The 21,705-nt window shown below is 40.9% G+C and overlaps 1 protein-coding gene across 4 annotated transcripts in view; it reads right to left on the reverse strand.

The window, feature by feature from the left end:
* Nucleotides 1-21,705, reverse strand: part of FOXP1 (forkhead box P1) — a 407,883-nt gene that overhangs the window by 312,999 nt on the left and 73,179 nt on the right. For 3 of the 4 annotated variants that reach the window (XM_034657215.1, XM_034657217.1, XM_034657218.1), the window contains exon 3: nt 14,418-14,478. The gene's annotated coding sequence lies outside the window, so the exon portion shown is untranslated. Of the gene's footprint in view, nt 1-14,417; nt 14,479-20,595; nt 20,763-21,705 lie in introns of those variants that run through there. The other variant, XM_034657216.1, reaches the window with a different exon arrangement.

A 21,705-nucleotide genomic window follows, 5' to 3' on the forward strand; every position in this document is an offset into this window, starting at 1 on the left:
CTAATAACAAAAACAGACATTACTGAGCCAACACCACCGAGCCTTTCCTGGATATGAAGCTCTGCTCTAAGCACTTTTGACTTGGAATAACTCAGTTAATCTTCCAACGACTTCCAAGTCCCTATTTTTTCAGATAAGGGAAAAATGGCTTAGAGAATCTGGCTGCTTCCTCCAGATGACAAAGTCAGAAAGTAGCAGGGCTGGACCTGCAAAGCAGACCTCTCAGCAAACTTCTGCGTATAATCCTCACAGCACATCGACGTGACAGGGCTTTTCATTCTCCCCATGTCTCAGATGGGGACAAGTGGCGGAGCATGTCAGGAGCTGCCCAAGAACTGACAGGTGTTAAACTCAGACGAGGCTCACGCCAATCCATGCCTCGGAGCGGGGCACGAGGACCACAACCCTGAGCCACCCCTTCATCATTTCAGCATTGGGAATGTTTATCTCGATTACAAATCAGTTGTGTTTTGAAACAGTGGTGACAGAAACCAGGCAAGTACACAGAAAGGGGGATGGTTGCCAAGTGCATTCCCAGGAGTGGGACAAGCAAGAGAGAAAGCGAGTGTGGTCCCAGGGCCGAGGGGGCCTGTCTTCCCCCACTCAGTGCAGAGTTCCGGAATCCCAGAGAACACTGAGAAATCCAGAGGAAGTACACTTTCCTTTTCTATTTTGGATTCCTTCATTCAGGGGTTGATGAGAATCAGCTGGTTGAGCTTACAGACAATGAGCCAATGCCCAGGGAGCACCTCTCAGCCTTCAGCAATACCCCTACTAACAGGATGCAAATGGGAGGGGCTCCCCTGAAGTCCGTAGGTCTGTCCCCAGTGTCTTACCGCTCAACTGCACAGGGCCCTGCTTCTCTACAGGCTTCCCGAACCACATGGCTGGAGGACACTAGCTCAGTGGGTAAAGAAAGGGGCTAGGAGAGAAATGGAGAGAGACTTCTCGGGCTGGGGGACACCGGCCCTGTGACAGCGTGCCTTTCCAAAGTGTGACGAAGGGACCTGGCTGGAAGTAGTTTTTTATTTGAGCTGCTGCTTCTAACAAAGAAGCAGGAGAAGCAATAAGAAAAGGAGAAAGCATGACTCTTGCTGTTGCTAAGTGCTTTATGGAGAACTCTCCATTTGTCCTCATTATAAAGCAATGAGGGAGACTCACCACATTTAAAGAGCCTCTCTTTTGTTGTTTACCAGTATATCCCTGGTGCCTAGAAGAGTGCTTGAAACAAGTAAGCATTCAATAATTATTTGGTGAATAAAGGAATAAATTTAAAGCATCCAAGTTTTTGGAAAGCTTATGAGCCCCAGATCTCTCCATCTGGTTTCAGGAACGTCCAAGTGCCAGTGGTCTGGCCTTTTCTAATTTTAGCACTTAGACCAAAGCTGCACTGTAGTACTCTGTGAATTCACTCTGTAAATTCGGCCATAAGAGCCACTGGTCAAGGACCCTCTCAATGACAGGATCCCTTCCCTATGCTCTCAGCATTCTGGCTTCCTCATTCCTACTCCTTCAACCGCTGGCTTCTCCAAAAATTATGAACAATTAAAAGAAAAAATGCAAACAGACTAAAGAAAGAAAATTTCCGAACTTCATTTATAACCAAAGAGTTGAACAAGAAAAAATAATCAGATCCTGTGAATCAAATGATAACAACAACAAAAAAAAATGTTGATACTCATTGTTGGCAAAGTGGCAGTGAAATAAACACGCTCATTCAGGGTTAACAGGAGTGTAAATCGGTGCATTTGGAAAAACAATATGACAAGACACATGGAAAACCTGTAAGAATTCCATAAACTTTCTTTGAGTAATCTCCCCCTCTAGAATATATCTAAAGAAATAAAAACAATTGACAAACACCTATGCACAGATACGCCCACTGCAATAAGTATATTACAGAAAAACTGGAACCATCTCCACACCCAGTATTAAGGAACAGATAATTAAATTGTATTACATGCAAAAGGATGACACAGCATGTAATCATTTAAGATATCTTTAACAATACTTCATGACATGCAAAAATACTCACTGTGTTAATATTAAATTTTAAAAACAGACAATTCTATATACTGGATGACAGCAATTTTGTTAAATATGTATACACTCCAAGAAAAAAGAATGGCAGAAAATTTATGTTATTCTCAGGGTCAGGATTCTAGATTATTTCTACTTTTTCACTTGGTCTGCTTTTCTGTAATTTCAAATTCCCTATAATGAGCTGGTTTAACATGTGTCATCAGAAAACAAAACGAAGTTTGTGGGAATTTCCTACTGTTTCTATTACTAATAACATAATAAGAACTTAGCTAGTGAAGTGCCCAGTGACAACTCTGTATCGGTCTTCATGTATTTTTATCCCACATAAGGAAATGAAGAGAGGATGTCAACCCCATTCCAGAGCTAGAGGAACAAGACCTTGGAGCATAAGTAGGTGCAATCAAATACACAGTGTGCGCCTCAAAAAATGTAAGCACAACACAATTATCCTTCCCTGTGCCCCAGCCTGGGGCAAAGCACATGGTACCTGGGAGGTGTTCATCTGTACCAATCAGTCAGGCAAGGGCAGTGGACACTGAAATTCTCAGGCTACACATCACACTCGACAATTTTTTAAATGCACAGCTGTAAAGTGGCAGGAACAGTCTACTTTTATATGCAACTTCATCAAATGGCCTTGTTTAAAATTAAAAAAAAAATCAGCCTTCGGAGGCAGGAGACAGAGAGGGAGAGACGGGAGAGAGCAGAAGCAGGAGAAAGGAGAAGGTGGAGCAGGAGAAAGGGCACCTCCAGAAACTGGAAGATGAGGCAAGGAGGGCATGAAGGTGGGAAGGAGAGGGAAAAGTAGGCATCTTCTGAAACAAATATTTTTATTTTTACTTATTTTTGTTTGCTTGAGATGAAGGTATTTAGGGGACATTTCTCATAGTTAATATGCTGAAACACTTGTAAATGGTGTCATTTCCCTTAACATTGCTGGAAAAAAGGAGAGAATGTTGGAAATGAAAGCCAAGATAAGGGCCAGCTACATTAAACACACACACACACACACACACATATTTTGGCTTTTGTCAGGTCTATTTTTTTTAATAGTCAACTTTTTAATAGTCATATTCTAATAATTCTACATATTTGGGGTATCATATCATAAAAGGAAGGAAGAGGGGTAGGAGAAGAGCAGGGGATTCCCAACACAGAGGGTCACGATTGGGCAACGGCCTGGGGTCTGCCATGTCCCTTTCCTGGATGTCTGTGTCATCTTCAGTCCACTACAAGGAAGAGACCAGACAAGTCCCACATTCTTTGGTCCTCTCTGAAGTTCTAAGACTACTTCACTGACTGGCCGTTTGGGGGATTTTAGAACTAGATGAGGTCGTGGCCACAGAGCAGAGCGGTGTACCTGCCAGATTTTAAACACACAGCGAAGCTCACTGGAACGCAAACATTTGTTGCCTACACCGTTAATGCCGATACTGCTGGGGTATGATGCACAAAAGAAGAGAACTTAAAATTTTAGACTCTAAAAGTTGTAAGTACCTCTTAATTTTTCTGCGTAAACTGAGGGAACCCCAACCAAAGGAAATTCTGGAGAAGCAAAGGCAAACATAAAGCAATGGTGTGCACTTGGGAAAGAGAAGGAGTGATGTCTGGGCTAATGAAACAGGGAGAGGATGAACGGCGCACCCTTGAGAGAACACAAAGTTCCTAGCTCACAGGCTGAAAATCAAGTTGGGGGAGTGGGAAAATACCAAAACCAATTCAGATCAGGGGGGAAAAAAATGCCTAGCAACTTAACGTCTAGAAATTTTGAAATCAAAATAAATTGTACATCACGTAATTGTGGAAAATGCATACAGTTGACCCCAAGGGGTGATTCTGTGTGGCTCAGCTTAGTTTTAATATTATCTAGAAGTCGAGGGAGAAACTAGATGATAATCTAAAATCTCAACATCATTTATAAAATGAATTCAAGAGACTGAGCTATCTTGAGAGGTCCAACATAGATATCCTGGCCATCATGACTTAAATGGAACAAATCGGAAACCCCACCATTGCAGGGATGGGCAACACAACAAGAGAAGTCACCAAAGTATCCTAAAATAAGATTTAGATATAACATGTAATGACTCGGAAAAATATTTGCCATAGTGTAAGGGTAAAAATAGGAAACACACTAATGTGCGCAGGACGAGCACATATAAACAAATCTATATATACAAAATCCCAGCAGGATACTGATAAAATGTTGAACTGGTTAGGGGAGGTCACCAGTGGAATTGTTCTTCCTACATTTTCTTCCTCTAAGAAGAACAGTCACTAGCTTCCACAAAGTGGGAATATTCTTACTTCACCCAACACTACCTTAATGGAATTTAGTACCTAAAGAGAGAAAGCATTTTTGTTATTATTTTACCTACAGTTTTTTAGATGCTTGAAGATTTGGGGACCAGTCTAGAAATCTCGAGAATGTTCACTGTGTTTCAGAATTTTTGAATAAGCCAGAATCTTTGAGGCTCTCAGTTGAGTTGAAAGGCAGATAAGCCCATCAAAGACTACCTAGATTAGTATAAGGTGAAGGTGATAAGACTGGTGTGGGGCTCAGGCACAAACTAGTACTTTACTAATCTGGAGACCATGTTAACCACACCAAGCTGTGGTGTACTTCAGATGATTAAAACAACATATTTTATGCATCTCCTTTTCCCCCTGCTTTTTCTTTATTTTCTTTCTTTCTTTTTTTGAGCCCAGTGTGGGGCATGAACTCACCACCCTGAGATCAAGACCTGAGCTGAGATCAAGAGTCGGACACTTCACCGACTGAGCCATCCAGGTGCCCCATTTGCCTTTTCTTTAAACAGTACTATCTCAACCACTGGAGTAGAGAATGAATTGAAAGGGGCAAAATGCGCAGAGTTCCTTTGTGTAGCAGTGAATTTTTCTCTGATCACTTTCGACAGGCTGTGCTGTGACCCAAGTATCACAGAGGTAGCCCCCTGCCTACGTGGGCCTGCAAGGGGTGGGGGTACATGTGACGACCTTAACAGATAACAGTGCCGAACGGGCACTATGCCCGGAAAAATCATTCACAGTGCTGACCATAAGCACACTGGTGGTCCTACGAAGCCAGTATATATTATGGGTGTGAGAGTCCAACATTTTTGACTCTCATTGGTTAAGGTTATCGATGACTTTCATGTTGACAAACACAATAGTCCGTTCTTTGTCATCATTTCTTCTGACCTCTTAGCCATCTCTGATGCAGCTGACATGCTTTCCTCCTTTTTTTTAAGTATTTATTTATTTGAGAGAGAGGGAGAGAGAAAGTATGAGGAAGAGCGAGAGAGAAACACACCCAAGCCGACTCTGCACTGAGCATGGAGCCAGACGCGGGGCTCGATCTCACGACCTCAGATCATGACCTGAGCGAAAACCAAGAGTCGGATGCTGAACCAACTGAACCACCCAGGTGCCCAAGTGCTCTCCTCCTTTAAAAAATGTCCTCGGTGGGCTCCCAGTTCATCCAAATCTCCAAAATGTCCTGCCAGCTTTGCCTCTTTCATCTCTATATCCTGTAATCAAATCACTGAAAAACGGTGTTGGCTTCAGAACCCACATACTCTTCTCTACTTACACCACAGCTGTCTTGGTGAGCTCACTCAGGTTCATGCCTTTATGTATCACTTACATTACAGATCCTTAATTTATAGCCTCACCTAGGACATTTCTAGATCCACATACCCAAATGCCCATTTGCCAGCTCAATCCAGGAGAATAATACACTGCTCAAAGCCCACGTGTCTACAGTTTTACTCCTGCTTTCCCCTGCTTCCCTCATCCACCCTTGACAAACACTCCTGGCTTGACCAAACTTTAGTCAGGCTCCTGAACCCACCTGGGCACCTCCTTATAAAATCCAGTTTTAGCAAGAATCCTGCTAAGTCAGTTTAACCACAAGCACCCCCTCTACCACCTTCAGTATCTGATCACTGCTGAGAGCTGACTGGTTTCCTCCTCCTCCATCACCCCCCAGGCAGTGTCTGATCACCCTGGCCCGTCTTCAACAAGAGTCCTGTGAGATCTGTGTAGCTCAGACCCTCTGCTTACCCATGATGTTTCCTCTTGGTAATTTTCCATCCGCGGACGCCCACTCTCCTCCCTGGCTATAAATTCCTACTTGCCTGGGCTGTATGCAGAGTTGAGCCAATGTCTCTCCTATAGAAAACCTCACTGGAGTATTCCCAACACCTATTGTGATGGTCCTGAATAAAGTGTGCCTTACCATCTTTAACCAGTGAGATGAATTTGTTTTTTTCCTTTAATACCCTCAAACCGGTGCCCCTACAGGGGTCCCTATTTCAGTTCATGGCAGCTCCGTCCTCCCAGCAGTTGCTTGGGCCCAAAGCCTCCATCTTGTAACTCTTTCCTTTCTACGAACAAGCAATCCCGCAGATGACATTACCCCGTCATTCAGCACAAAAATCCTGGAGTCAGCCCTAATGCAACTTTTTAAAAAATTCTACATCTATTCCACCAGGAAACCCTTTGGCTCTTCCTTCAAATCAAAAGCAAATCTAACTACTTCTCACCTTCCTGATCCTGCCATCCTCCTATCTCATTGGGATGATTACAGTGGCCTCTTAACAAGTCACCCTCCCTATCATCTTGCTTTGTTCACCCACAGGCAAATTTCAAAACAGCTTCCAGAGTGATCCATTTAAAGCATGAGTCAGATCCTGACCCACCTCAAAGCCCATCAGTGGCTCCCTAGTTTACTAGAAGTCTGAGTCCAGTGAGTCTTCATGCCTACTCAGTCTGGCCCTGTTACTTCCTTTTTTGTTTGTTTTCCAAAATTTATTTAACTTTTTTTTTTTTTAAGTAATCTTTACACCCAACCTGGGGCTCAAACTCATGACCCCAAGATGAGGAGCCCCTTGCTCTTCTGATTGTGCCAGCCAGGCACCCCCGGCCCCGTTTCTTCTTGACCTTGCCTCAGACTATTCTCCCCTTTGATGACTTGACTTTAGTCACACGAGCCAACTTGCTCTCTTTAGAACACGCTAAATCTTTGCTCCAGTGCTCCCGTGCTTCACAGTCAGACTTACCCTGATTATTTATAGTTGGACCCCTTCCTTGGGCAATCTGATCTCCCTCACCCTCCTATACTTCCTCCCCAGGGCCTATGTCACTGTGTATTTAGACTCCATTTCCCTGCCTGTCCCCATCCCCTAGAACACCAAGCAGAGAGCTTGACAGCAGTGTCGTTCACTGATAGATTCCCCATCAACTTGAGCAAAGCTGTCCATTAGAAATAAGAGGCCTGCCACATGTGTAATTGCAACCACACTGAAGCAGTGAAAATTCAGGTAAATAATTTCTATTATTTAACCTAACAAAAATATGATCATTTCAATGTATAATCAATAAAGAATAATAATTCAGGGGCGCCTGGGTGGCACAGCGGTTAAGTGTCTGCCTTCGGCGTTAGGGATCGATCCCCACATCAGGCTTCTCCGCTGGGAGTCTGTTTCTTCCCCTCCCACTCCCCCTGCTTGCGTTCCCTCTCTCGCTGGCTGTCTCTGTCTCTGTCAAATAAATAAATAAAATCTTTAAAAAAAAAGAATAAGAATTCAAATATTTCACATGGGTCTTTTTCCACACACAGTCTTTTAAATACTTTGTGGAATTTACACTTACAGCACGTGTAAGTTTGAGCCGATCGCCCTGCAAACACGCGGCTAGTGGTCTCCATATTAGACAGTGTAGACTGACTCAATTGATTCTACTCTACTTCATGCTTCTTCCCTTTCTTAGGAATCCTGGGGCACGATCCACTAAATAGATTTCCTAACCCACAAATGGGTCCCAATGCCCACTCTGAAAATCATTGTTCTAAATAAACTTAAGGTACGTCATCTGTACTGAACAGATTTTAGGGCACTTCCTCTGACCTCTAGGGACAGCTCAGGACCCTCTGAAAGGGAAACAGACTTCCAGAAAAAAGAGGCCTGGAGGGATAGGCCGAGGAATTAAAGTACCATGCCAATCCACAGACTGAAATCATCACCGTCCATCTGATGATGCAAGACTGTTTTTTTAATTAAAAGGTAATTTTAAATAACTCATCGCACTGTCAGATAATTAACAAAACATCTAATTACTTATAATTATATACTACATGCATGCTAATATACAAAATTCAAGGGAAAATGTGCATGATTTTCACACTTCAAAAAGAGTACATTTGAACACAGCATCAAGACTTCAAGCTTTTTCATTCTTCTCCCCTCCCTACCCCACCATGCAAAGGCTACAGAAGTCCAAAAGTTCAGATCAAGGACAGAGAAGTACAAACTTAAATGATTAATCTTCATTTTTCAATTGCGAACTCCCACTCACTCAGTCTTTTTAAAAGGTACTATCAACTTCAAATCCTAACTCAACCCTGGACAGAAGGTCACTTTTTAAAATGGACTCAAAATAAGGATTCTACCACCAATAGGACATTTGCTCCTTTAAGGTTCTGGGTGTTACTAGATACAAGGGGGTAATGCAGTCAAGGTGAGCACAGATCTGCTACCTTAAACAGGGTTCTGTTTTTGTACAGTTCAGCTTCAAATTTCTTCCTGAGGTTTGTGAATTGCCAAAGTAAGGCAATACTTCCTACATCTCTGTTAAGCTGTTATGTTGTCACCTAAACTGAGAATCTCTTCCTAAGATGCTCAAGGTGAGCGACTCGGATATTTGTGCCCTTGGCAGATGGAAGAACAAAAACATCATTTTAAAAAGGCGAATAAACCATTTGTTATAAGGTTTTGTACTTCTGATTGTTCACAGTGCAAAACACGGCTAGTTGATAATCGCTGCAAAGATTGCCTTTACTACTAAATACGCCTTCATGTACATTTCAACAAGTGACTTCTGCTTGAAAACGAACTCTATTGAGCATATTTCTCTGGAAACCAATATTTAAAAATTTTTTTCTTTGAAACTAACATTCAAGAGAAACAGCTCTTGTTTACAGAGTAACTTAGTTTGGCATTATGGTTAACAATGTTTAAAAACAGCTAACTTAAAATGCAAACATTTAAATTTTGAAGTTTAACTGTTGGGAGGCCAAGTCAGTTCTATGAAAATATAAACAACATGAGGACAGTCATGTTTCCCCCCAATTGCCATCCCATGTAAGAATATTTCAGGTCACCATTTTATTGGGTTTAGGAGTGAGAACTCAAACCACTCCGAGGTTGTACGAGAGTTATAAATTTATTTATTGTTTGATAGTTACAGATTTAAGTGCTTGGGATGAACCCTGAAAACATCATGCTAAGTGAAGGAAGTCACTCACCAAAGACCACATATTGTGGGATTCCAGTTATGGGAAATGTCCCAAATAGGTCAATCTATGCAGACAGAAAGTAGATTAGTTGTTGGCAGGTGCTGAGTAGAGGGGAATGACTGCTAATGGTTATGGGGTCTCTTTCTGGGGTGCTGAAAATGTTCTGAAACTAGACTGTGATGCTGGTTGCAAACTCTGGGAACACACCCAAAGCCATCGAATGGTACACTTTAAGTGGGTGAACTGTATTGTGATGTGAATTATATCTCAATAAAGCTATTAACAAAATTAATATGCCTGATAATGTTCATAACAGCCTTGTCATGAAAAATACAATAAAATCAAGTTAAGCTAACACAGCTTCCATAGAAGGCTAAAATACATAAATCCCTGATACCGTGGTATACCCGTTATAGATCACTTTCTCCCAGCAACCAGTATTTGCCCCTCCTAATACTGGTCATGAACACCGTTCATAATGTGGGTCTTCCCCTCTCTAATATAAACTCTATGAGGACAGAGACCATGTCCTTCTTATGTAGTGCTATGATCTTAACAACTAGCACACAATCATCAGTAAATACCTGCAGTAGGAATTTATGTATGTATGCAGTATGTACTTTTGTATGAATGAATGAATGAACGAAATCACCGGATTGGGGCAATTCAACCAATCAAGTTGCTGTGTTCGAACTGTCCCCTTAAACCTGTTCTTCAATTCACCCATGCTCCTGGCCACCTTGGTAGACACATTTCCCAGCAGCCACTGCAGATTCTTGCAACCAGGCTACCATAATCTTACCAAATAAATGTCAATGGATGGGATATGTGCAATTTTTAACTCATTTGCATCAAAGAAAACTGCTTGCCTTGGATTTCTCCACTATGCTTCAACCATGTAAATAATGACAAAGTCCCAAGGTAGGAGACCAAAAGAGAAAGAACCTGCCAGGTAAGCTAGACTGGTCAGACTGTTACATAAGAGAAAAGTAAACTTCCATTATCTAAGACGTTGTATGTTGGGGTCTCTATGCTATAATACCAGCCCAATCTTTACCCTGATCATTAAGCCCAGGCATGGGTGTGTGGAGAGAAAGAGGGAGAGAGAAGGACTCCAATGCTTAACTGAACAGACTAGTGATTCAGCTAGCGTGGTCATCTGATGGCTCAATGAAGACACTGTTAATGTCTACACAACAACTTGATAAATTATGTCACACAATTCAAATGTGGAATGCTACAAAGCAGTCGTTTTGAAATGGATTTAACTTTGAATGTTATTGGCATTAAATATTTAAACCAAATAAATACGCACTTTCAAAAGAATCAGTGGATATATTTTAAATAGCTGAATAGCCATTTTACCTTTATTTGTAACCAAGATACAATCTGCGATATGAAAGACACAATGAGTAGAGTCTATAAGGATGCTTTATACTCCTGGATCCAACAAAAAAGAGCTCAAATTGGGATAGGAGAATACTGCAACGATTACACTTTTATATTGTCTCTTAACTTTCTCACAAATAAGTTGACCATAAAAAGAAATTAAAAAAAAAAAAGAAATTAACAGCACATAAGATGTGAAGCTTGAAGATGCCTAAAATATTTTAAAATAACCATTTAATCGTAATCTATATGGGCCTGATGATTATCATCCACTCCCAATACCACTCAGAACTGATAAAAGAATATGAATTTTACAAATTGAATTTGAATCTCAAGCAAAAATGCATGTAGGTACAATGCCAATGTTGGGGGAAAGCAGAGGGAAAATGATGTATAAACCTTTAGTGAATCACAAACTAAGGCAGCCATGATAAAATGACATCAATACAATTGTGACCCGAACAAGACGTCTTTTAAGGTCCAGTCTTGACATTCTGGGTAACAGTGGGTAAGTTACTGATCACTTCTGGGACCACCTTCCCAGTTTGTAGAGTGGGGATTATAATCATTGCTGCCTATCTCTCAAGAATGCTGGCACCAAACCCATTTTGTAACGTGTTCAGATCTACTTGGAAAAAAACTGTTACATGACTGTTATTTATGACTCTTCAGACCTTTGAATCTAAATCTGAAAAATGGCTTCATCTGTTTTTCTGAATTTGCCTGGCCCCTTTATGCACATAAGTAGTTTTGCCCATAGTGCCAATGTAGACATATTTACTTGCATCTATGCTACTTATGATTCCCAAATTTCAAATGTGGTATGACATTTACTAAGAAGCACCCGTCATCTGAAATCTACCTGTTTTTGATGGTGTAGAGATGGTGCTGGTTTCTCCATCATCACTGGATAGCATGATCTTCTCGGGGTTTTGTGGTTTTTGTTTGCTTTTGAGAGACAGTGTGCCCGTGCATGCACATGTGAGAGGTGCAGGGAGGGGCAGAGGGAGAGAGAGAGAGAATTCTAAGCAGACTCCGCACTCACTGCTGAGCCCATCACGGGCCTCGATCCCACAACCCTGAGATCATGACCTGAGTCGAAATCAAGAGTGGGACACTTAACTGACTGAGCCACCCAGGCGCCCCACGCTCTTCTCTGTTTAAGGATTATTCCTCAGAAAGAAACAGTAACCATTCTAGCCATTTTACAGACTTTTTTTTTACCTTTTCAACAAAACTTTTTTTCATTTATATATGAGATCAAAATAAATAAGGATTAGTTTTTGAAGGCTCTTTGAGCTTGTTAAAAGGTTAAAAAAAATTACGTGATTTGTTATTTAAGTCTCTATACCTTCACTAATTTCTAAAAAAAAAAATAAAATAAAATTTGAAATGAGGGTTAAACAAAATGGAATTGAGATTGTAGAAGGACAAAAATAAATAACCCAATGTTAATTGGGGGTAGGAAAAATGAAGTTTATTTAAAAAGATCTCAATCACAAAAAGTTGGAGTGGGAAAAAAACTATACAGAGATTGAAAACTCTTACTCCAAGCTTCCTAGCGGTCAAGTTTAAAACAAAAATTATATGAATTTATTGCTCAGCTTCCTTTGTGTCATGACAGGAGCCATCAGAAGGACAAAATTTTTCACTGTTCCTGAAATTTGACAAGGAGTTCCTCATTTGCAGTATATCGTATCTTTAATACACCATGTCCTTGACATTAATTATAAAGAAAGAATTTTTTCTCTCCCCATGGACTGCCTCTCTTAGTCAACACTAATGAAAATTTCCTGGAACCTTTTTTCTTTCCTTCTTGGTTTTTTTTTCCCCCCGAACTTGCCCCTGTCTCACGATATTTTAAACTTTGACCGTTATCACAGAATTGGAAACAAATCACAACACACACATTCAAGCGTGCCCATTTTCAGGTCATGGATGTTAGCGTAGGCATTATAAAGACATCAAGTCAGAAGAAAAATAATTCATGCTTACAGGTGACTCCAAAGAAAATAATGAAAACTACTCAGGATGCCCCTATTCGAAGCTGTCGGGGTAACACAACTCTCAAGGTGAATATTTCATCTTTTCAACCACGCTTTCAGCTTTGTTTAATCACAGTTTTGAGCTCTGCTGGAAATCTTTGCTTGCTAACGGCGCGAGATGAGTTAAACACCTGGCACAGCTTTGCATAAGGAACGTCTTGGACTGAGATCTCGCAGGACTCACGGAGACCAGGAGACACAACGTACAGTCGAGCTGAGTTGCTGTGGCAGAGGCGGAATGGCCCACAAAACAGAAAATATTTCCTGCGTGGCCCTTTACAGAAAAAGTTTCCAGATTCCTGAAATTAACTAAGCTTTCCTTTTTAAGACCGGGCAACTGAGTCTCAGCAAAGGGAAGTGTTTTGACTTGATAACCCCAAACAGTAGTTGGGATCCACCCTTTCCATGCTGTAGTGGATAAGTGAACCTGTCCCCCGTGGCGGGCAAACAGGTGCTTCCCACAAAGGTTTCATGTAAACAACAATGATGGTGAAATGCAGCAAATTGGATTTTTTGCCTCCAATCCAACGTGCCAGAATGCAACTCTAAAAACAAATCCATACCTTTCAAAGGCGTTCTAGAGTCCCAAAATGCTCAGTAAGATTAAAAACAACAGTGATGTAAGAATTTTTGCGTTATAAAGGTTCAAAAAAACCCCAAACATGTTCAACTAAAGAGTAGGAAGTCTCTGTCTTACAAATTCATAAACTCAACTTAGTAATATCTGAGTGGAGACCCGGCGGAACCAGGTCAGCAAGGAACCTGTTTTACAACAGACACAAATCTACTAAAGCAAATGGAGCTGTTATTGGCCAAAATTCAAAAACAAAATGAAGATGCCACTTGAGAAACCTCAGCCGTGAAAATGACCTGCAAGGTTAACTGGGGTCAGATGACCATGGCCCCACCCGAGAGCGAGCTTTGGCAATCAAGAAAATACGGAGTATCTGCAGCCAGTTTAAACAGAGTGCTTTTTTGTTCCCCCTCCCCAAAAGTGAGTTTGAGAAAATTTAATTTAGCTTTAATTCATCAAGCTACATTAGTCTCTCTGAAAACTTCTAATTTTAAAATCAAATACTCATTTGATTTTCAAGCAAGGTCAAGAGAACAAGGCAGCCTAGCGCTGACATCACAGGGATATGCCCCACGCCGTTCAGCAGTTACATCAATGTGCTGTGTTGCTATGGTGCTTGACTATTAATTTCTGAAAGAAGGTGATCATAAAGCCGCCAGATGAACATCAATCGATGACACCACTTGGGCACAGAACACTGACATGCGCTACTCACATTTGCAGCAAGTTCGTTTTTATGAATCACCACTTTTGTGATGTGAATATGGCTTTCTAACTTTAAGCCCACCAAGTCAACAACCAAAAACAAGAAAAAAAAAAAAGTTCCGCTTCAATAAAAAGGAGAAAGTTTGATAACATTTAGGGGGGGAAGGGTCACTCTGCAACCATTTCTTACGAGCAGTCTTTTCTTGAAAGTTCTCCCCAAAGATTCTACTACATAAGGACTTCCACAAATGCAAACACATATATTTGGTAGCTACATAGATTGGAAAAGAGTTGAATTAAGATATACCTAGAAGGAGGGAGATATGGGCCAAGATATAATTCCACTATTCATATTTGCATTTACCTGTTTTGGCTTCTGGAAAGCAATCTTCAGGTATAGTCACCTCAAAAGGTCACTTCTTACCCTGAAAACAAAAGAGAACGTCAAAATCTGAATGTCAAGAGACAGCAGCAACCAACTATCTGCCTGGGATAGATGCAAGAACAACAAAAGGACTCCGTTACATTGTATGGCAAATGACGTTCAGAGTTAATAAAAACAAGGCGCAAGACCACTGATCTGGCGCAGAGGCCTGTGAGCTCCTCCAGACAACAAAAACAATGTGGGTGGAAAAAGTAAAGGTGAAACACTGCAAAGTTTGCATATGAACTTTTTCTCATCTTGTCATCTATCAATTTATTTTCTGGTGCAATAATATGGGACCCATAGGCCTTTGTTTTTGCAAACCAGACTGCTCCCTGAACGTGTCTGTTTGGTTAACATCCACAACATCTCTGATTTCATTAAAGCACAGGCTTGTTTCCCTCCCCCCCCCCTTAGGAAGTCGAGAGTGAGTTCTTATAGATAAGATGCTTTATGCCACCCTGGGACCTTTCAAAATGAATACAAGCACCACGATCTTCAAGTTTGGGGAGGGGTAAGGGGTTAATCGTTTGGTGAAAGCTGTTCACACTATGTTTTCCACTTCGCATTTATCTACCAGATCTACCAAGTTAAATAAAAATGGTTTGTGTCAGATGAAATAAACAATTGAAACTGAGCTCCCTAAAACACAAAGAAAGCCTGGAACATGTTTTATCCCACATCTACTCCTGCATCTGCACACTCTCTTATGCAAAACAGTGTGTAATCCTCTAAGAAACATTACAAGCTGCCTCTTTCTGCCCATGTAACTGGGATCAACATATGGCACAAGTGAAAAGAAAAACATTTGTTTATTAATTTAGATCAAGTTACCGACAGGGTACAGGATTCATTCCACATCAGCTGACCAAATGCTCATGTAATTTTTGGTAAGATGCTAAAATCGTACCATCATTTTACTAAAATGTTAATATCCTTTTGCTCACTCTTCAGAACAATATGTAATGAAGTGGTTTTAATTTTATACAGAATATATCCCTGCTTATCCCTCTGCTGTCAGCCCTGAATGTGGAAAGGCAAACATTATTGAGAAGAGTTAAATCTTATTTCACAAGGGCTAAAATTTGAAAGTGGCACTTTGGTGAGTACTATCTTTCAGGAATTGATCGGAGGCCAATTTATGACATTTCCACAAGCAAGTATATGCAGATTCTTGCCATAAAGATTGGGAAAAAATGCAGGCTCTGAGTGAAATCATAATTTTCATGTTTACTGTAAGAGGAAATTGGAGGTTTTCACCATAAATGTTCACCATTTGGGTGGGGGAAAACCCTAGCTCTGGGACTTAAAATTACTATTTTGCAACCTGCCCCAAACCTTTTTGTTTTTACACAAAACAATTCAAATTGAAAATGAAATGAAAATTTTGAGACACACTGCTGATGTGTGTCCTCAGGACTGGTTTCTCTACTGGTGAGAACTCTGTCACGGGGCAAAGGGTGCTAAGAAAACAGGGAGCAATGATGTTGGGGTCCTCAGGATAATGGCAAAATCTGCAAAGCAGCCCCACTCCTCCCAAGTAAGAGAAGCCCCTTAGATACAAGGCACAGCAATAATCTTATACACGAGAAATTTCCATCTCACCACACACGCAATCTTAAATGGAAAGAAAGTGAACTCTGGCAGATGCTACTGAATTCAAGGCAAGAACGGCCATTCTCCCTCCTTTTTACCTGAGAGATCCTCCAACATTTAGTGTGCTCTAAACTGATGTTCATCTATGGAGTTGTGTTTATTTTTGCATGTTTGGCCGTCAGATCTATAGTATTAGACTTTGCAATGCAGATGAGATTGCTATCATATAGGCCTGCAAACAACTGGACCTTATTAAAATTTCATTAAAAAAAAAAACCTGCTGAAAATGCCTACTTTGAATAAAGTTATCTTGAGCCCTGTATTCAAACCTATAGAAGAATTTCAAGGAAGAACGGGGCCTATTTCTCTATGCATCTGTCTACATCGTATAGTGTGTTAAGTGAACAGAACAAAAATATAAGCCGATCTACCCTCAGAGATTTTACAAGGATAATTTTCCCCTAGGGAAACAAAATTATATAACTAACCCTCCAACTTATAATTATTAAAGCAATACAAAATTGGCTACATTTAATTTTTACTTATACAAAAATACAAAAAACCCCACAAAAACCCCAAACTGGCCGTGGGATACAAATCATATGTTCCTCCATTGTGAAGTTCCATAAATTTTAATGCATATGCACATTTGACCACTCATTAATTTCTTTCTGTTGATTTTAGTTTTTAGTATACATTAGCTAAGTAATCTAAAAGATATTTTTCTAGCTTTGCAGAGAAAAGATTAATAGTTCAACAGCTGTTTGCCATCATGCTAAATTAAATGAAATGTGTCAATATAACAGACAAGAAAATTAGGGAGTAGTACTTGGGGCCTGAGTCTGCATCATGACGAGCCTGGAAGAATCAGAAATCAACAACTAGCAGAACAACCTGCATTTCATTTTTTTTTTTTTCCAAAATGTAAAACTTCCGTTTCCAAAGCGGCTCGCTATTTTTTTAAACAATCACTTTTACTTATCAAATACATCAACTAATTACCTGAATGCTTACTCACCGCACAAGCATCAAAACTAAAATTAAATGGTTATGTAAAGCTTTTAAGTTTTTTTTAATATAGAAAGAAAAATATTCCCCTCCAGCCCACTCGTCTTCTTTTAAAATGCTGTTACCATCTGAATTGCGCTTTTTTTTCCTCTTTCTGAAGTTTCCTATTGGTTTTAGGTTTTAAAAGTGAGCCAGGAATACGGTAAAGAGAAATGACTTATTTTCATTCGTGTCATTCTCTATACAGTTCAGATCCCGTGGACACCAGAATTGTTCCTGGTGCGGCCCCTCACTACTGTTTGCGAGAGTGTTGTCCACCTGAATCTATGCATTGACTTTAAGACCTTGAGTAAGACACCCATCTTCAGCAGGCAACCCATTCATTAGAAAACTTAAGGTACTCCCCTCTTCCTCTACCCCTTCCCAACCCCCAGCCTTAAGAATTTCCCACTATCTGTCGACCTCTAGGTCACCACAGTGCTTCAATGTCACATTTCGTAGGGATGTATTTTGCCCCCAATTTCATCTATGCAATAAATAATCCATAATGCCAATGGGGATGGTGTAGTCAGAACCAAGTTGCAGGTAGGGGCGCCTGGGTGGCTCAGTCATTAAGCGTCTGCCTTTGGCTCAGAGCCTGATCCCAGGGTCCTGGGATCGAGCCCCGTATTGGGCTCCCTGCTCTGCTGGGAGCCTACTTCTTCCTCTCCCACTCCCCCTGCTTGTGTTCCCTCTCTCACTGGCTGTCTCTCTCTCTGTAAAATAAATAAATTAAATCTTAAAAAAAAAAAAAAGAACCAAGTTGCAGGTAAACATGGGGGTTTGACTTCATTTCACAAGACTGAAAATGAACAATACACACTACTTTTCCCACTAAGAGTATGTCCTCCCTTTCTTCCATGGCAGCTGAAGGAAACGATTTGCATCAGGATTCCTGCATGATGTTTCATGTTATAGGATAGTACAAAAGGGACTGGGAAAGAGACCAACGTCCTTCACCTTAACCTTCGGTACATCAAATGAGGCCGGGAGGCTACCATGCACCAGTGTCACTGGGAATGCAAGGATGTCACGGCCAGCTCCTGGCCTGCAAGGAAGGTGGCGATTTAGTCATTTGTCTCTAGCTAGAGAATACCTTCTCTGAAAGCCCAGGAACAGAGTTCAAGGTTCTCATACCCCAAATATTGCAATCAAAGGACATGTATTTCATCTAAGAAAACAGAAGGTCTAAATGGGCCAATTTCCAAGAGATGGCTGTCTCTTTAACTAGATACTCCTAACTCATGTGGATTTTCACGTCTTGTTTTTCAAAGATTTCTTAGGAAAACAGGAGCATATCAACACAAATTTGCCTAGCTGAAAAATTATAGTACAAGGGTCACTTCATTTTCTGCACTCGAGACAAGAAAATCCACTCAGAAATCAACCGCAGAGAGTTTTTTCTCTGCTCTAATAACTTCAATATTGAGCCAGGCTTACAGAAAGAAAAAGCAAAGAGGGCAGGAAGGAAGAGAAAAGAAATAAGAGGGAAAAAAACTGGGAGCGCTAAAGAGGGGGGAAAAGGAAAAGAACGAAGGGAAATGGAAAGGAAAAGGAACAGCTGTACAGTTCAGGCCTTTGGGACACCAGCCAGGCTTGCTGCTTTACAATCACTACATTTCTGTTACTTCTGTCTACCAAAGAAATCCACCATCATTCCCTAATGTCCCCTCCTGTGGCTGCGAGGAACATTTTAACTTCCTTTCTCCTCACCCTCTGGGACTCTTACCAAATCGTGGAACCTAACTTTGGGGTCCATTCTCCTAAGAAAAACCGAAAATACTAGAAGGTAAGCCACATGGTGCAGGCAACCCCAGGCGAGGTGTGCCCCGGGGAAACTGCGCCAGGCTGGCAGCCCCCCCGCCCCCCCAGCAGCTTCACACTAGTCCATCTCTTTTGGAGAAACTCCTCTCGCTTACCTCACAGAAAAGTAAAACCCTGGTCATGGTCATGTGAAAATGTTTTATAGGTATCCTTTAACAGCCTTTAAATGTTGAAACCTAAAAACAATATTTGCTGTTTTCTCTTTGAAGCTCTAACAAAGCCTTTGTTTTAGATTTACCTTTAGTGAGCAATAAGAGTTAATAATCAAATCCATCCCAACCCCCACAAATGTTAAACAAAAAGATAAAAGAAATGCAAATAGCTATTGTCATGGAAAGTTAAAGTACCTGTCTGTATTTTTAAGTGAAAACTATTATCTCTATCAATCAAAATTTAAGAATACAATAGCGCTAATCACAGAAGGTGCTCTGACCGAGTTACTTTTCCTCATAAAAAAAAGTATTTTTCCCCTTAAAAACCGAGTATAAAAGTCATATACTTGCAATCAGATAGGGTATTTGTAATTTTATTATTAAAAACCTACAGCAGCCTCACTGTTAATAAATGCTTCAAAGTCTCTAGACTGATTTGTACCCAAGAAGACCCAACTCCCTACATATTTTAATAAGGTTGATGAAATTTTATTTAAATTCTCACAGTTTCCAACCTGCGGGGGAACAGCACACTCTTCTGTTGAAAAGAGTTACTCAAGCAGAGGCAACAGTTAACTGGTAATGCAAACTCCTTCTTTTAGACCCTGGACACAATTCCTAGTCCCTGAAATATCTTTACATAGGACATATCTTCCTTGGGTGGCTCGTCCTTCTTCGTTGTGGCAATTCATTTTTGAAATTATAACACTCTAAAAGAAAGCCCAATTCTCCCATCATAGCCCAGAATGATCTAAGTCACAGTACATCAATTTCTGAGTCTTTTTTTTTTTAATCCACTTTTTAAAAAGACTGGATTAGACCCTGAATATGGTGCTTTCTAAAGACAGTACGGGAACAAAAAATAGCAAGACCCCAGATAGTAAAACAAACAGCTCAAGATTAAAATTCCTAGAGCAAACAGTTAAGCCAGGATGCCATTATGCAGGCTGAGCCTGGATGGATGTCTCCTCCACCGTGGGGCCAAGAGGCTGTCATCCCCCCCCTCCCAGCAAGATCAGATTTCCTTCCCTCCCAACCGCCTCTCTGAGCATCATGGCCAACCTCTCTAGTGTGCTATTAATATCAATGAAGAGACGATTCGATTTCCACTAAAGAAAACCCTTCCTATTCCGGCACAGACCTTCGGGGAGGACCCTGGCCCGGGTATAGACAATACAGCAGCAGAGTTTCACTGCTTTCTTACAGTTCGGTCTTAAACACTGTTTGAAGGCTTTTAGCAAACAATGGCAGCATTATCTCCAGGATAGTTACAAAACAGGATTTGTTAGGACAAAGAATAATAAAGCTGTTACTCCTCTCTCTTTCTCTCCACCCCCCCACACACACCCGNCGTCTATTTCAAGGCAGCCGGCAACTGACAACGGCCCAGGAACTAGGACCCAGGACGCTGGCAGAAGGCGCCCAGAAGAGCAGGAAAGTAGCCTCTCAACATTTGTAAAATGAAACAAAGTATCAGCCTTGGCTTCGCACACACTTACCCGCTCATGGTGAGGAAGGAAAGCTTTGGGGCTGGAGAGGCAATTTTCACACAACGGAAGAAAGTTGAGAGTTTGCAAGGGAGAACTAGAGGCGCTGGGAAGCCTGCGGGCTCTCAGGGCTCCCAAGCTGGCGGCAGTGTGAGGAAGGACTGAAGGTATGTGGGCTAAACACAACAAAAGCCACTGCCTTACTCTAGATTAAATATGCAGGAAGAGGCCCCTTTGCATAAACACAAACACTCAGCAAATGAATAACTGGCTCAATCAGACGCCTGCTGTGCCTTCTACCTGTCCTCTCTCTGACAGGAGACACCGCCTGTTCAGGGCACAAGGACTAAACAGGAGACAGTTAAATGTTATGTTGCTATAATAACAATTAAAATGAATTGCATTCATTAGTAATTAAGAACTCACTCCTGGAGTGGGGGGGGGAGTAATGGGGGAGAGAATATAGTGCTATTGTTTTATCTCCAGCTACTCCAAAAAAAAGTTGGCATAAGACACATCACTGGAGTTTTACCTTAGCTTGCTTTCAAATCTCTAACAGTTATACAATGTGAGTTATAAACAATCACATTTTTCAGCCACAATACACCTTTTGTTTTTGTGCTTTGCCACATTATAAACCAGTCCTTGTGACCTGCACCTATGAAAGGTCTATCTTCTATACGTACAAAAATTTACACATACAAAGTATATACACGCATCCATACACATACATGTGCATGCATATACATGTGTATATATAGTCACGCATGTAACACTGACACATACTTAATTTAGGAAGATAAACAAACAAACAAAAAAACCCATGCCACTTTACACTCTTTAGTTCACTAATGATTTAAGGAATATAATTTGAGTCTTCCAAAAATACATCCCAAATGCCTGCCTTTCAAATGTCATCAATCCATGACCACTCATTTAAAAACATTACCCATATATTAGAAAGGATGCTTTTAACTGAGTGGCCTCAACCACTTATAATTTCAATTAAATAACATAATTACAGTCAACAATTTTCTCCATTTCGGCAGAAAATATGCCATACCTCAACATAATTTGTCCTTAGAACCGAGGAATTTAAGCAAAAGGAAAAACACGCAGGCA

This window comes from Ailuropoda melanoleuca, chromosome 4, assembly GCF_002007445.2.
Source record: "Ailuropoda melanoleuca isolate Jingjing chromosome 4, ASM200744v2, whole genome shotgun sequence".
NCBI lineage: Eukaryota > Metazoa > Chordata > Mammalia > Carnivora > Ursidae > Ailuropoda > Ailuropoda melanoleuca.